Below are 16,424 nucleotides of genomic sequence, written 5' to 3' on the forward strand. Positions count from 1 at the left end.
AGGTCTTTACAGCTGGGGCAGTCCAGGGCAGAAACTGTCTTTTGATGGTCTATGGTCTCCTTCTTCATTTTAAGTTTAAATTGCTCCAAATTAACTCTCTTTATCTCTTCCTTTTCCTAGAAACTAATATTAAAACCACTCTTGTCCTCTGCCATTAAAAATAAATCTGAGTAGGTTTCAGCAAGAGAGTATTTCCTGGAATGCATTACATTCTGGGCAATAGAGCTGTATATTTAGAGACTTTTCCTGTAGAAGGTCATTATGACAAGAGGGGATGCCACCAGCAACCCTGATGTGTGTGGTGAATGCGTTTCCACACTGCGTCTGTCCTGCCTCTGCTCTCTGCTATGTTAAGCTGATTTTAAGTTTATTGTCACTTTTAGCAAGTGACTTAATGAGAAACCGTGGTGTCCATGTTGCTGGCCAAGTGTTACATGTCATGATTGTAGAATCAAGAGACTGGAGTTTTAGCCTAGACCTTAGAACACGTACCTGCCATAGGTAGAGCTATTTGAGCAGCAGTCTCTTTGAGACCAGAATTCAGGCAAAGGGAACACTGGTTCCTAATTTGCTGCCATTGCTGAAAACATCTTGGTAATGTTCTTTCCCTTTCTCTCTCTCTCTCTCTCTCTCTCTTTCTCTCTCTTTCTTTCTTTCTTTCTTTCTTTCTTTCTTTCTTTCTTTCTTTCTTTCTTTCTTTCTTTCTTTCTTTCTTTCTTTTGTTTCTTTCCTTTCTTTTCTTTCTTTTTCTTTCTTTTCTTTCTTTCTTCTCTGTTGAATGTTATTGTTAATTTTGTTTTTTATTAAAAATCTGTTTCCAGTTTTATCAAGATACAATTGACAAAAGTTATATATTGTTAAGCTATACAACATATTTTGATGTTAAGCTATACATTACATTATGAAATAATTACCATAATCAAGCTAATTAACGTAGGCATCACCTCACATCGTTACCTTGCTGTGTATGTGGTGAGAACGTTTAAGATTTACTCCATTAGCAAATTTCAAGTAGACAATACAGTATTAACTGCAGCCACCACGCTGTGTATTAAATCTCCAGAATCATTCATTTTGTGTCACTGAATCTTTGTATCCTTTGACCAAGAACCAAGGTCTCCTCATTCCTCTGGTCCTGGTAACCATCATTGCACTCTGCTTCCATGTGTTTGACTTTTTCAGATTGCAATCTCAGGAGGTCACACAGTATATTCTGTGTCTGGCTCATTTCCTTCAGCAAAATTTCCTCCAGATTCATCCATCTTCTCATCAATGACAGGATTTCCTTTTTTGTTAAGGCTGAATAATGTTCCACGTGGTTATACACCACATTTTCTTTATTCACTCTTCAACTGATGGACATTTAGTTCGATTCCATGTCTTAGGTATTGTGAATAATGCAGCAGCGAACATGGGAGTGCAAGTGTCTCTTTGAAATACTGATTTTGCTTTAGGGAGGAGTCTAGTCCTGGGCTCCATGGTGCAGGGCACCCTCTGTCACTTGGAGGTCATCTCAGCGGCGTACAGGGGGTTGCGCAGGTCATATTAAACTGTCCTTCCTGCCTTCCTCAATGCATCATTTCTTAGTTCTGTGCTCCACCCAGGTGTTGCACTCCCTTACCTGAATTCCTTAATGTATGGGAAGGTATTTTGATATGTGGCTATTTGTTTAGATGTTTCTGAGATGGAGTGAGTGCTGGAAACTCCTATTTTGTCATTTGCTAGTGTAACTCCACCTTGGAATTGTCTTCAGAGATAACAATGAGCCACTGCCCAAATCAGAGAATCATGAGATGTGAAAGCATGTCATATGTTTACCTCCCATGCGTGTGAGAAAGCTGAGACCCTGAGACAAATACTGACCTGTGCTGCAGAGTCTTTCAGTTACATGGAGACAGCATCAGTTCTCACTCCATCGTTAGCACCATGCCTGATGTCTTCTCATTGTTTTGCTGCGTTGTAGAAAATTGATTCCTAGTTAAGCTTATTAATAGTTAGGAAAAATAAAAAAGAAATAGAGGAAAGAAAGTTCCCCTTATCATGGCCTGTTATCACAGGGTATGTTTGTTGCAGAGGGAGAACCCAGTCCTTATGGAGTGGGGCTGCTTCTGCATTCCAAGAAAATCTCAAGAAGTAGAAATCACTTTGACTGTCAAAGATTTTAGTTGGCTGTTGTCACATCTATTATCAAATACATCTGATATGGATAAAAATAGAGTTAAACATACTAGTTAATAGATACATCTGGTATAGATAAAAATAGAGTTTAGCATACTAGTTAATATATAAATAGGGTGTTAATAAAAATAGAGTTAAATATACAAGTTCCTAATTGGATTGTAGAACCTAAAGTTCAGGAATAAGTATCCTGTCAAGTCTAAAGTTACGTCCTTGTTGTAGTCAGTTGTCATATTCATGGCGGCCTTTCCTAAAATGTGCTCCATGAAATACTAGGTTCATAAATGGTCAAATCACTCTGGGACTCTTGCTATTATCTCTTCCCCTTGTGGAGCTTCTCCATGCATTCTCAACACGTTTAACTCTGAGAAGTCCAACAGGCAAAAGCAAACAATCACAACTTTCTTTTCTGTTATGTTAAATTCAGGTTTTGTTCGATTTATTTTATAATGGAACCATTTTGTGGATGATTTCCCAGACTTGTGTTCAGTGGAACATTCTTTGAATAGATTGAGTTTATTGTTAAAATTCTTAAGGTTCACATTTGTCATCTTGTAATAATCTTCTGTGAAATATAAAGTCATTTGGGCTAAACTGTAGACCTCCATCTGCCCTCCCTTCTCCACAGGAGAAATTACAGGTTTATTTAAGGATCAAACAGTTTTGAAATGAAATGTTGTTAGGAGGGGGAAATAAAAACCTTTCAGAGCCTAATAATTGCAGAAAGAAGACAGTGTTATACCAGCCAAACCAATTTTGTGAATTAGCGCTTTAACTCAGAGAGTTGTTCCTGAAAATAGCTTGTTTTTAAACAAAACTTTGTCGGCTTCTGGTGGTACACTTTTTCACCATCAAAGGCACAAATGTGGGTGATTTTAAACTGTGACATACTTTTTACATTCAAAACCAGGGCTTGTGGAAGAAACAACACTCTTTTTAACTTTTCAGAAACAGCTGGCTTGACCATCATGGCTTTTCCCCCCTACTTCTTTAGGATATTAGCATTTCATTAAGCTGGAAGGGTCCTTAGAGATCTTGTCCAAGCCCATCTTTGACAGATGAGAAAATAGAGGGCAAGAAGGCTTTAGTAATCTTTCCAAGGCTTTTTATTAGTTACTGACAAAATCAGAACTAAACTCTATGTCTCTTACTTACCTGTCAGTTACCTGTTCAATGCCTCTTTTATTTGTACACTCTGTTAAAAAGAAAGAGGTTGACTGTTTCTTTTGGTTATAACTCTTATACTACAAACACATACACACACGCACGTGAAGAGAGAGAGAGAGAGACAGAGAGAGAGAGAGAGAGAGAGAGAGAGAGAGAGAGAGAACATGGATGAGCTATGATTAGGGACCCTTTATGCTCAAGGTGAGAAGGCCCTCTATAGGACCTTGAATGCCTTCTTTTCTAAAGAACTTCACCTACCGCAGGTCAGTTCTTTAATACTATTCACTTTGAAAACTGGTTTACCTTAAAGGAAGAGGTGTGTGTGAAAGAGAGGGTTATGTACCACATTTTATTTCTCTGTCTTATTTCAGGCAGACAGATTCACTACATCAAGATGGTGTTTACAGTTATCACCATGAGACAAACAAGCTCATCTCCAAGTACTTTAGGAATGTTGCCTAGTTATAAATCATCATGTGATTCTCTCTCCTCCCACCCCATTGACAGCTTCTTTCTTCCTTCTCCATTGCCGATGTTTAAACCTGGGGGACTGTCTCACTCCATAGACAGAAAAGGAAGGTCAGATCCAAGGTAGATCTTTCTTCTGCTTTTAACCTAGTGGTAGCAACAAAAGACAGTTCTCACGCCTCTGAGTTTCTGGCTTTAGGTAGAAGAATTTGGTAGGGTAGGGATCATAGGAAAGGTTTGTTTTTTAAATTCTCCATTAAGAAGATGCTGTCTGTGGATAGCATCATGTGAAGGGAAGTACATTAAACTTAGTAATGGAAGATATGGGTTCTAAGCTGCACCGCTCTGCCAACTAGTAGTGAGATTCTGGAGAAATTAAACAATCGTTTGGAACCACCTGTGGTCCAGTGTCTTCATTTGAGCTTCAGGAGTCATGATTCTTATCTTGTCAACCTCCTGGGGTTGTTGTGAGGATTAAATGGGGTAATAGATATGAAAAGGCTTTATGAACTTCAAAGCACCTCATACATATATGTAAGGCATCATTGTTAGCAGTAATAATAGCAAACACACACTGCTGCTTTTAAGCTAGGTACCGTTTTGAGCACCTTACATCTATAAGCTCCCTTAATTCTGACAGCAACTCTGCTGTGTTGATGATGACCAGTGCTAGGCACTGTGAATCAGCAGGCCTGGCAGCTCCCCTTGATTAGCTGGTGATTCACTCTGTGTTCTTGGACATGTCCTTTCCCTTCCCTAGGCCTGAATTTCACTCTTTGTAGAAGAATCACTTAGACTCAGGTTGGATAGTAGGGTTCTCCTGTTCTGTCATTTGTGATTCTGCCAGGCAGTCATTAGCCCCATAGGCCTAGTCACTGATTATTAATCAGAGCCCACATTTAACTGAGTACAATCATTATTTTCATTCTATTGCTAAGGACACACACAACTACAGAGAGCTCATGTCAGTTCCCGAAGGCTGCACAGCCTGCAGGTGGTGGGGCTGGAGTTCACACCTTGCTCTTGTGCCCTGGAATGATGGCAGTGAGATAGATATGGGTAACTGTAGCGACTGCAGGTGTGTTACGTTGTCAGCATCGTCATCGAATCGACATCATGATCATCACTGAGCTCTTTAGGTTTTTGGTTGTTGTTACCATTTAACTCCACAATTAGATTTCCAGCGTCTTGATTATAGCTTTTCTGTACTGCAAGGTGTATTGCCAGTGTTTTGTGCAAGATATGATGCAGGCTCGTGTCTCACCGTATATGCAGTTTGTTTTCTGTCCATCCTATAGATCCTTTGAGGCTCTCTCAAGGAAGCCTGGGTTGGCATCTGCTGAACTGTATTTGGCAGAGTGGTTTTTTTTTTTCATGTTGCCCCAGATGGGGCTGGGAAAGCCATTCGAGGAGGTCACTGTGGCACGAATCTGGACAGGTCTTTGTACAGGGGAAACATGTTTCAGGTTGTGGCCCTTTCGTTTTCTACATGGCAGATGGACCCTGATTTTTCTCATGCCTGCATAACTCTACCAGTGTCTGCTGGCTGTTTCAGCTTTGTTTTGCTTTGCCATTGTTTGATTTTCTTTTTCTGAAGACTTGCTTTTCTTGGGCTCTGCTTATATACAGTACAATATTTGTAGACCATTCGCATATGGGAAAGAGTCATACCCATTGAAATTGGAAGAAAATTAACTCTTGGATCCCAAAGAAACTGATATAAATCTCATACCACAAATATCTTCAATTTCCTTCCCTGTGTGGCGCTGTTCCCTGATCTCTCACTGAGACCAGGTTTCTCGGAGGGTTACTGGTAACTATTAACCCACTCAATGTACTTATTTTGCCATTAACCTATTATGAATAGCCTGTCCAGTCCCCATTAAATGACCCACTATGGGGATCATTAATTCATTCACTTATATAAGAATTATCTACATTCATTTGTATATGAATTATTAGATCTTAACTACACTGAGCCTGACAAAATAAGGGATACTAAAATGAATTAGACACAGTTCTTGCTTTCAAAAACTGAGTACTCTGTAGAGGGGAGATTTGTTAATTTAGTAAAGTAATTTTTGATGCCTACCATGACCAGGTATCAGGCAAGTTATTGGAACTGTGGGCACCTGGCAGGAACAAGCCTTTTCATTACAGGGTTTGTTGTCTAGGGAAGAAAAACATCACATTCATAATTTTATAAATAATTATGTAATATAGTTGTGATAGGTGCTACAGAGGCTAGGCTGAGTATTGTGGGAATATATATTTAAGACGTATCACTCTGTCACCCAGGCTGGAGTGCAGTGGCATGATCTCAGCTCACCACAACCTCTGCTTCCTGGGTTCATGTGATTTTCCTGCCTCCCGAGTAGCTGGGATTACAGGCATGCACCATGACACCTGGCTAATTCTTTTTGTATTTTTAGTAGATATTGGGTTTTGCTATGTTGGCCAGGCTGGTTTTGAACTCCTGACCTCAAGTGATTTGCCCACGTTGGCCTCCTAAAGTGCTGGGATTACAGGTGTGAGCCACCATGCCTGGCCAGTTGTGGGAATGTTACGCAGGGTTATACTCTGGCCTAGTTTGTGTGAAAAGGTATGTTTCCCCAAGAATGTGGGGTTAGCCTGTTGATGATAGGCATGGGAGAGTGGGCTTAGACATAGGTACCTCTCATATAAGGTAGAAAGTCTTCTGTGCCCAACCCAAGTGTTGTAGAAGTTGAAAGGCGAAAAAACTTTTTAAAAATTGCCTTGACAGCAAAACTCCTCTCAGTGTCTTCTTTTTTGTCCCCCTCTATAAATGGTAGGTTTTAGTAGTATCATGACCCTTTTTTATAATTACAAATTAATATAAGAAAAATTTATGTTGTTTCTTACTACCTAGATTTGTTAAAATAATTCACTATATTTCATATGTATACAAAGGATCCTTGAATCTAATTAGTAAGAAAAAAACACTTCGTTGTCACTGTTAAATAATATGAAAATAAACAGCTGGTTAAAAAAAAAAAATCCCAAATACAAAGCCTTGAGCTTCCTGCTGGAATCTGGGAGTATCTTGTAAGAAACGTTTTCAGAACTATCATTTTCATTCCACGTGTATTTATTTATTTATTGAGTCCTTCCATGTGTTAATTACTTTATTGGACTGTTGGAGGTGAGAAGGGGAAGGGTGTAGGCAAGGCCACTGCTTACAGCTGCTCAAGTTGAGCATTGCTTGAGGGCAGGAGGGCAAGAGGGGCTAAAATCCTGCCCTCTCCACTAGCCAGGCCAAGATGAGGTTCATTTTTTTCCCCTAATTTGCTCAAAAGAAACTAATGATTAGCAGAGATCTTAGTATGGAAACATAAGACTCAAGTTTGGTTTCGTTTGAAAGCACTCATAGTTTCGTTGGTGAGGCAGACACAGGACTAACTAAAATTAATTAGATTGCCAGCCACAATGAACTATGTTAACCAGAGATGCAAATGACATTCTGAGGGGACTTGTTTGAAATCCTTTAACTGTGATAGGATGGGGATAATAAATTCATATGACATTCGAAGAGACTAGTTGGATGGACAAGTTTTCTTCCTTAATAATTATCTTTATTAAGATATAATTTAATTTGCTAAAGAGTAGAATTTAACAGTTTTTAGTATATTCATAGAGTTGCACGACCATCACCAAAATCAATTTAAAAATATGTCCATCACCTCAAACAAAAACAAAAACAAAAAACAAAAAAACATAGAGGTCACTTCTTGTTTGTCCCAAGCCTCTTGCATCCCGTACTAAGCAACCACGCATTTACTTCATAATCTGTGAAGTTGTGCATTTTGGACATTTTATATAAATGGAATCATTCAATATGTGTTTTTTTTGTGACTTTGTTTCTTTCAGTTAGCATAACGTGTTCAAGATTTATCTGTGTTGCAGCATGCTAGTAGGCTTCTGATTGGAGGAGGATAGAAGCAAGTTCAGCCCAAAATGATGCATTAGGGAGAGCTAAGAGATTAACCTTTGTAGGAAACTATGGTCCATGTTGGAAAGGTTGAAAGTAGAGTATTAGGTCTGCCGAGTAGGGCCTATGGGGAATGTTACAGGAATTCAAGTTAGAAATATAACTTCGGAGCGGATCACGGAGCTTGTGAATGCTTGGACTTTTTCTGGGACGCAGATATTTTTGAGAGGGGAGTGGTATGACATGATGGGTGTTTTTTTTCTTCCTTATAAGGAGAAAAATTATTGAAGCTAAAAGTTCACCCCGGTTGGTAGTGAAGAACCAGGTGTGAAATCGTGAACACCTGACTCCCACGTACTTTTCCATCCTATTCCACTGCCTCTTACGTTTTATGTTTGTTAGCAGGAGCAAGTAGAAAAAGCACAGATGATTTGCTTTCTGTTATAATTATTTTTTAAACTACTAGAGGCATGGTGGAACATTAAACTTGATAGATTATAGTTATAAATGTTGTTCTTTGGGCACTTGGCATGAGGCAGCATTTTCGTGGCAAAGCCTACTGTGTATATTTTTATCACATTATGAGAAAGCAGGCCCTATTCTGGGCCACTTGTTTGCTTCTGCAGGACTCTGACCTGTCATTTTAGATACTGAGTCTATCCTCGTTTTGGTTTCCTTTGGACTCATGGCCTTCAGTACATCCTTTATGTTTATTTGACAGATTCCTGCCAATCCAATTGAAGACAAAGGTATCCCATGGGTAGATGGCCTGCGTTTGCATCTCTTGTAGCCAAGAGAAATCCCTCATTGCTTTTTTCTGAGCTACTCATGTCGCAGGCTTTTGCACGAGGAAGGATTTTAGATGTTACATGGTTCAAAGGTTATTAAATTAAGGCTTAGTGGTCCATGAACCTCCTGAAATTGTTTTGCAAAATTATCTTCAATTGTGTGGAGGTATATTTTTCTTCCCATAAAATTCTCAGATGGATTGCATCCTATAAGGGTGAAGAACCATTTATCTACCAACAATATTGAACTTGTATTGAGTATTTACACTGTGCCATGCACAATACTTGTGTTATCTCATTGCATCTTTACAGCTCATTTTCGTGGATTAGGAAACTGAATCATGTAGCCGTTAAGTTGACTTGCCCAAGGTCACAGAGCTAGTAGGTGACAGAACATAGACTCAGACGCTGCACTCTGACCCCAGAGCCTATGGTCTTCATTCTTCTGCATTTCCAACCTCCATGCTCGCTTTGCACTACCGTAGTTTACCTTTTATAGACTCTGGAGTGGATTGATTCTCCTTTAATAAATGGGTAGTAGAGGCCCAGAAAGAAATGAAACATGTCTAAGATGGTCCTCTGATTAAAGACATGTAGCTGTTAACATGTGACACGAAGCAAACAGGCCCAAAGTCAGATTATGAGGCTTTAACACGTAATTTCTAAATTTAATTAAAAATGTTCCTTTTGACCTTCGCTTCTGCCATTGATTTTCATCTTTTTTCTCCTTCTTATCCCCTTCTCCCCTTTCCTCTTCTGCTCTCCTTTCTTCCCCCTTTCCTTTCTTTTTTTCAGCAAGCATTACTGAGCATTTACCTCATTGAAATGATTGGATTAGGTTGAATTATTGGTAATTGCATGATTTCATGTTACTAAAATGGACTGTCCAGCTCCTCTGTGCCCAACATCTCTGTACCCTAGAAGGTTCTCAATGGAAATGCCACACATGAAACAAGATTGGGGGAAGCAAATTACCTGAAATCAGTGCTTTATGCTGGCACAAAGGAGTAGGCACCCACTTTCTGATGTGGGGGCCTGGATCGTGTCATTCATTGAAATATGAAATACTGAAGGAAGCTTCACTTTTATTTCAGTAGGGGTTAGGATGAGAGTTGTTTGATTTTTTCACTTTGGAGAGCTTTGCAAACGAATTGCCTTATAGTTAAAGCTGGAGTTTAGAAGGAAGATCAAGACTCAGGAGCTGGCTGTCTGTCTGTCTGTCTCTCTCTCTGTATGTGTGTGTGTGTGTGTGTGTGTGTGTGTGTGTGTGTGTGTGTGTGTGTGTGTATTTGAAACAGAGTCTTGCTCTATTGCCCAGGTTCTGCACTCAAGCTATTGTCTCACCTCAGCCTCCAGAGTAGCTGGGACTATAGGTGTGATCGAACACATCCAGCTATTTTATTTTTTTAATTTTTTTTTTGTAGAGACGGGTCTTGCTATGCTGTTCAGGCTGGTCTCCGGTTCCTGAGCTCAAGTGATCCTCCTGTCTCAGCCTCCCCAAATGGTGGGATTACAGGCATAAGCCACCATGCTCAGCCAACATTTGAAGATAGAGATAAAAAGCCCTGCTTTCTCCATTCCTTCTACAGTTTGGTACCCGGTTCATATCCCATTTGCCCAGATATTCCCTTTTAATCATTCCTAATTTAGGCCATAGACATTGGTCTCTGAACTCCTGTAAGTCTACTTTTGTCACTTAATTGTGTGTTTGCCCAGGTCTCCTGCACTTGCTAAAGCTGGAAGGAAAAGGACGCAGTACAGTGGAAATCATATTGGTCTAGAGATCAGTAAACCTGTGCATTGAGTCTGTGCTTTGTTATTTGCTCCTTGTGTGATTTGTTGATTGATTTTTTTTTCAGCATCAAATTCTAAATTAATAAAATGAGGCTAATAATAATGTCTGCCTTGTCTCACAGAATTGGTGTTCACTTTTTAACTATGAATAATGGATGTGAAAGCTCTTTGAAAATAGTCTTTTAAAACAAATACTTTTGTCCACATTTACATGTAGTAATCATGATGCCTGTTTGTTTTTTCCCACTCTCTGGGTGAACTCTAAACTCCTTTGGATTTTAAACTCCTTTGGACAGTTGTCTTTTTAACCATCCTCCGTACCTAAAACAGTGCTATGTGTATTGACATATAAATGTATAGGCTAATTATGGTTTCATTTCTTTACCTTTTTCTTATTGTTTATCGTTTTGTTACAGATTTTTTTTTTTTTTTAAATTTTGTTTTCCTGGAAATTAGTGGGATGTTAATGTCTCCTTAAAGAGCTCATTCTTTGACTCTCCTGGTTCCCTCTCTTTTTTCTTATCCTCTGTAACCTGTGACCTCCTTCCACCATCTAAGGTGGATGTCTCCTGATGTTCTTACTCTGTCCCAGCAATGATAACCTAGTGTGTCTGCTGACTCTTAAAGCCCTGTAGGGACATAGGATCCAACTGCCTCATAGAAAACTAAGGCCAAGAGAGGGTTGCTCTTACATTTGGTTCAAGACAACCTGGGTGCTGGTTTTTGAACAATGCCTATTCAGTGCTTTGCACTAAGGCATACTGGTGTTTAGCCTCAAATTTTTGTCTTTATTATATTTTTAAGAATTTAGGATGAAATTAGTGATGTTGGTTACATATTAAAAATTTATGAGGATTCTATTTTTGGGATCCATTCCATTTCATTCTAGCTCAAATTGGCTTCTCTTTTTTATCCTGTTGTGGCACATTTGTTCCTAGACATAATCAGGATTGACACCAGGCATAGACTCTTTTTGCTGTGTATTAGTGCAAAATTTAGTATGTTTCTTTCATTGTGCTGAATGTAGACACTATGGACATGTGTAATTAATTTAATTGATTTTTGCTGCTATTATCGTTCTCAATTTTCTCTGCTTTCTTCTTTCTTGCTCTGCATGGTATGCCACAGATAGGAACACCTTTCATCTAAAAGATATATACTATATATGGATGTATTTACAATTTCTTCAATACTTTCAATTACATAAAAATCTTAATATTAAAATGACAATTATGTAAATTTTCAAAAGAATTTCAAAAAGAGTGAATAAGAACTCTGTTCAGATTCTGAATTTCTGGACCTCTCCTCACTTTTCTTTCTTCCCTTTGAGCCAGTCCTTGCTCAACTATGAATATATTTTGACAATGTTTCAATTATAATATGTACAGAATAATTTACTTGTTTCACTTAACATTATTTTTAAATTTCAATGTTGCTATATATTCCAGTTTACTTTAGAATTCATTGTATATTGTTATTCTTTTATTTTCACTAGATTTATAGTTAAGACAGCATCCCAAGAGTGGGATGTTTGGGTCAAATAGCATTTACATTTTGGCTCTTGAAATAATTACCAGCATGTCATTTCCAAAGAGAGTTAATCATTTACACCAGCAGCGACAAATGTTCTCATTTATCAGACCACATTTGTTTTACATGTTTCTCTCCTTGGAAAGAGGTAACTGCGGTTTATTTTATGTTTAGTTCTTGCTAATAGAATAGCCAACATGTTCAAAATGGTACTCCATTGTTTTAATTCTCATAATCTCTGACCATTAGAGATGTTTTGTTCCATGTGCCTTTGACTAAGTTTATGTGTTGTTTTATGAACTATAAGTTTATGCCCTTGCTCATTTGATTTATTGAGTTTATGCCTTTTCTCTTTATTTGGAATCTAAAATATTTATTAACTCTCTGCCTGACCTATGTGTCCCAAACATTTTTTTTTCCAGTCTGTTTGCCTTTTTAGTTATGGTAGTATATGTATGTGCATGTGTGTGTGTGTGTGTGTGTGTATAGATCTCCATACATATGTACACACCGTGTGTGTGTGTGTGTGTGTGTGTGTGTGTGTGTGTGGCTTATAGATATATATATGGTATATATATGGCTTATAATGGGCACAATATCACTTGGTGGATAGACAACCTTGATGATGTAGGTATTTACTGAGGGACTCGAACCATCTTCAGTTGTCTAGGCATTTAGAATAAAATAATTCAGAAGGCCCAGGGTTCTTTCCATGATGCATTTGAAGGGTCAGAGAGATAGAGGCATGCCCTGCATCATACATTTTGCTGCTCTCCTCCGCCATGTTTACCCTGTGGGTCAAATGAGATGGCATTGGAGTAATCAAAGGATACAGACCAGTACCCAGCCTTTCTTGCCAAGACTTTGCCTCTCCCTGGGATGTCCACACACACCTACCCCTGCTTTCTTTAGGGGTCTAGTTGCTTACTTATTTTATACAGTATATCCTTTATGGCCTCGCTGAAAAGAAGCTCCCTGATTTCTTTCCATCTGTCCATCTCAAGTGAGAACTGATTTCTTTCCCATGAACTCCTCACCTTCCCATAGTGCCTTAGCTGTAGCTTCTTTCTTTAACATTTCACTTTTTACCTTGGACCAGAGATACTTATAACCTTTACAAAATCTCTTTTAGGGCAGATATTTCAGTTCTGTTTGTATTTACACAGGACTTGTTGGATGATTAAGTGTGCAGGGGTGGAGGGGAAGAGAGGGTTCAATGTTGCTTCCTCATGACAGAGCTGAGAGGGGAATGGTGGATGGACCCTGAGGGTTTACTGGTTCTAAGTATGGCCACAAAGTGAAAAGACTTGCTGTGCTTTCTGAACGTACATAAGGTACAGACACTATTAAAATGTCACAAACAAATAAATAAAGAGAATGAGGACTCTACTTAGGTTTCCATACTTGTGTATAGAAAGCCATCTAAAATAAAATAAAATTAACTGCATATCTTTGCAGACTTCACTGTTTCGCTCTACAAAGAAGCAAGTGTTTAATCTAACTCTTTACCAGGCATTGAAGATGCTTTATGACTGGAAAAGACGATAAATGTGTAGTTTCTGTCCTAAGGAGCTGTTTGTGCATCTGGTAGAAGATATAGATGTTTTAACGGGAAGATTCTAACACTAGCTAGGCTGAGACCTTTCCAATAAAGTATGCATTAGGAATATGTGAGAAGACAAGATTAACCTGAGTGGGGGCTCTCATGAAGTTTCTGATATACTCTTCTTTCTTTATGCATTTAACCTCAAAACTATCTCTGCTGAGATAATTCTTCTGTATTTCAAATTTTAACTGGCTTCTGCCTCACTCCGACTCCTAATCCCACCATTTTAATTTTATCATGATTTGAATAATATCACAAGGGAATGAAGGATTTATTCTTTTTTCAATAGGTGAACAAAAAAAGGTATGAGAAATGACTGATGTGTATTTCAACATTGAGAAAACCCAAGGAATTAGGAAGAAAGTTCTGCAGCATATCAGGAAATAGAAAATGATCTCACCAATTGCTGGAAGTGGTTGCTCAGTCTCTTGGAAAGTGTACCTTCAATAGACAGCACTTAAATCATAGCTTGCACATGCACACACACGCACACACACATGTGCACACACACACATAATCTCTCTCTGCCTTATTAGCCATATATTCTTGACTTTCTTTTATTAGATGATTTCTTTTACCTTGTTCCTTTCTAAATATTACCTCCACTGGGACCTAATTACCACCCCTCAAAATTCACATTACATTGAAATAGATGTGAGCTCCCAATATTATCTTTAGGCATTACAGAATATTAGAAACTAATTGTGGTTATCCATCGTGTATGCAGGTATATAAACCTCTTTTGCCCAAATCGGTTGTCAGACTGCTGTGAGAAAAGTCAAGGAAATACTTCTTACTAGCTTCTGAATGTTGTATGAATTTTTTCCCCAAGAGTGATAATAATGCAAGTTGAGACTTTTTAGGTTCTAAAGTAAACATCCAAAGCCAGTTTTACCTTTATATTAAATGAATGTTTAACTCAGCATTTGTTTGTGAGGAAGGCCATACTTTGATGCCTACTACTCTGTTGAATAGCCATGTTCAGAAGAGAAGTTTAATTCAAACTGCAGCACATCAAAGCATTTTGTAGGATTTTCAAAGCAGTTGTTGTCTTAGAGAGTAATTGAATATTACTGTTTTCAACTGCTTATTTATAACATACAGAGACATTATAGTAACCCCAGAGTTGGTATGCCTTTAGAAAAATAAGGATACAAAATGCTATGTATAAAAGAATCTGCTCTCTTAAGTCTAGAGACCTGGGTTCTAATCCCAGCTCTGCCTGCGACTTGTTCTGTGGGCCTTCAGAAATGTCTTTTTTTATTGTTGAGTCTCATTTTCCTGCCTTTAACAACAAAGAAATTACAAATCTTATATCTGGAAGGCACTTAAGAATTTGTCCCCTCTTATTAAACTTGTACAAGTAAAGTTGCAACATTATATCAAGTTCAGAACATGTAGACTGTAAAATTGTCATCCATAAATCTACTACCCAGATACAAGTACAATCTGTCACGATCATGGTTGTGTATTCCGTTCTACTCTTTAGTTATTAGCATAAATTACCCATCATGCTGTCTCTCTCTTGACATCATACGTTAAGCGTTTTCCATATCGCTGCATATTCTTGAATGATTATAATTTTAATAACTTTAATATTTCATTGATTATGCCACATCTTAATTGTTTCATTATTTTAAAATTTTGCTGTGATTAACAATTATGCATAAATATAGCTTAGTTCTTCAATAATCTTATACATGATGTCTGTACCCAGGTCAGAGGTTAATATTTTTGTGGTTATTCACATTTATTGATGACTTGTTTTGTGAAAAGGATTTTCTTTTTTTTAGCTTTAGCAGGAATGTTTGAGTGAGTCAGTATCTCCCCTATCATGCCAGCATCAAATATGTTGTTTTTTCATATTAGCATATCTCTGGTTATTTATAAAGTGAGGTATGTTTCCACATGCCTCATTTCCAGTTTTTTTTTTTTATTGCATTTGAAGATGAGTACTTTCCGATCTTTAGGATCCAATTCACAGCAAATCAAAGAGGAAACATTTTAGTGAGAATTGTGCATGTCTTATAAAAGATTCTAGAACATTTTTGAGTCACATGAAGGACTATTGAATAAACGGAGATATGCTTTATTCCTAAATGGAAACGTAGAGGTTGTTAAGTAGTTGTTCTCCCCTACATTTCATACAATCACAGTTAAACTCACAGGTCAATTATTCTTGAATTTTAACCAAACAATTCTAAATTGTCTTGATAATAAATAGGGAAAATAGGTAAAAGAAATTTGCAGAACAAGCATCATGAGCAACAGAGACCATCCTGGCCAGATGCTGAGGCACATTTATGAGGCAACCCGGACTGAAGGTGGAGGCGGTGCTGGACTAGATGGGAGGCCACAGCAGTAACAGAACCCACCCAGACACAAGACAACTACACGTGGAATTAATAGGCAATAAAAGAACCACCTTAAAACATTCCAAAAAGGAAGGATTATTCTCATGGCATTGGGATAATTGATCAGAGTTAATGAAAATCTTACATCATGCATATGTAACATAATAAACCCTGATATAAATTAATGGTCATGTTAAAAAAATAAAACTAGCAAAAGGCTTCAGACGAAAAAGAAATTTGTTCTATCTGTAGTAACTGAAAGCAGTAACTTTTTAAGTTTGCACCTGAAGTCCTCAAACTTTCTCTGTAAAGGGCCAGATAGTAAATATTTTAGGCTTTGTGGGCCAGATGGAGGCTCTTTCACAGGTCCTCAATTCTTTGTAGTGCAAAAGCATCAATAGACAACATATAATATGTCTCATAAATAAATAAATAGAGAATATGTCTGTTTATAAGAAGAATCATAATATTGTGTGGGTTAACTTCCTGACACACCCTGCCCCATGGTGAATTTTATGAATCTCTCAATTTTTTTTTGTTAAACTGTGTGAAAAAGTGTTTCATGGCTTTTTTTTTTTTTTTTTTTTTTT

General features: G+C 37.9%; 1 protein-coding gene across 8 annotated transcripts in view; it reads left to right on the plus strand.

Annotated features, from left to right (window-relative positions):
• Window positions 1–16,424, plus strand: part of LOC108318535 (LIM domain containing preferred translocation partner in lipoma) — a 731,582-nt gene that overhangs the window by 220,132 nt on the left and 495,026 nt on the right. The gene's annotated exons all lie outside the window — the stretch shown is intronic.

This window comes from Cebus imitator, unplaced genomic scaffold (assembly GCF_001604975.1).
Source record: "Cebus imitator isolate Cc_AM_T3 unplaced genomic scaffold, Cebus_imitator-1.0 Scaffold220, whole genome shotgun sequence".
NCBI lineage: Eukaryota > Metazoa > Chordata > Mammalia > Primates > Cebidae > Cebus > Cebus imitator.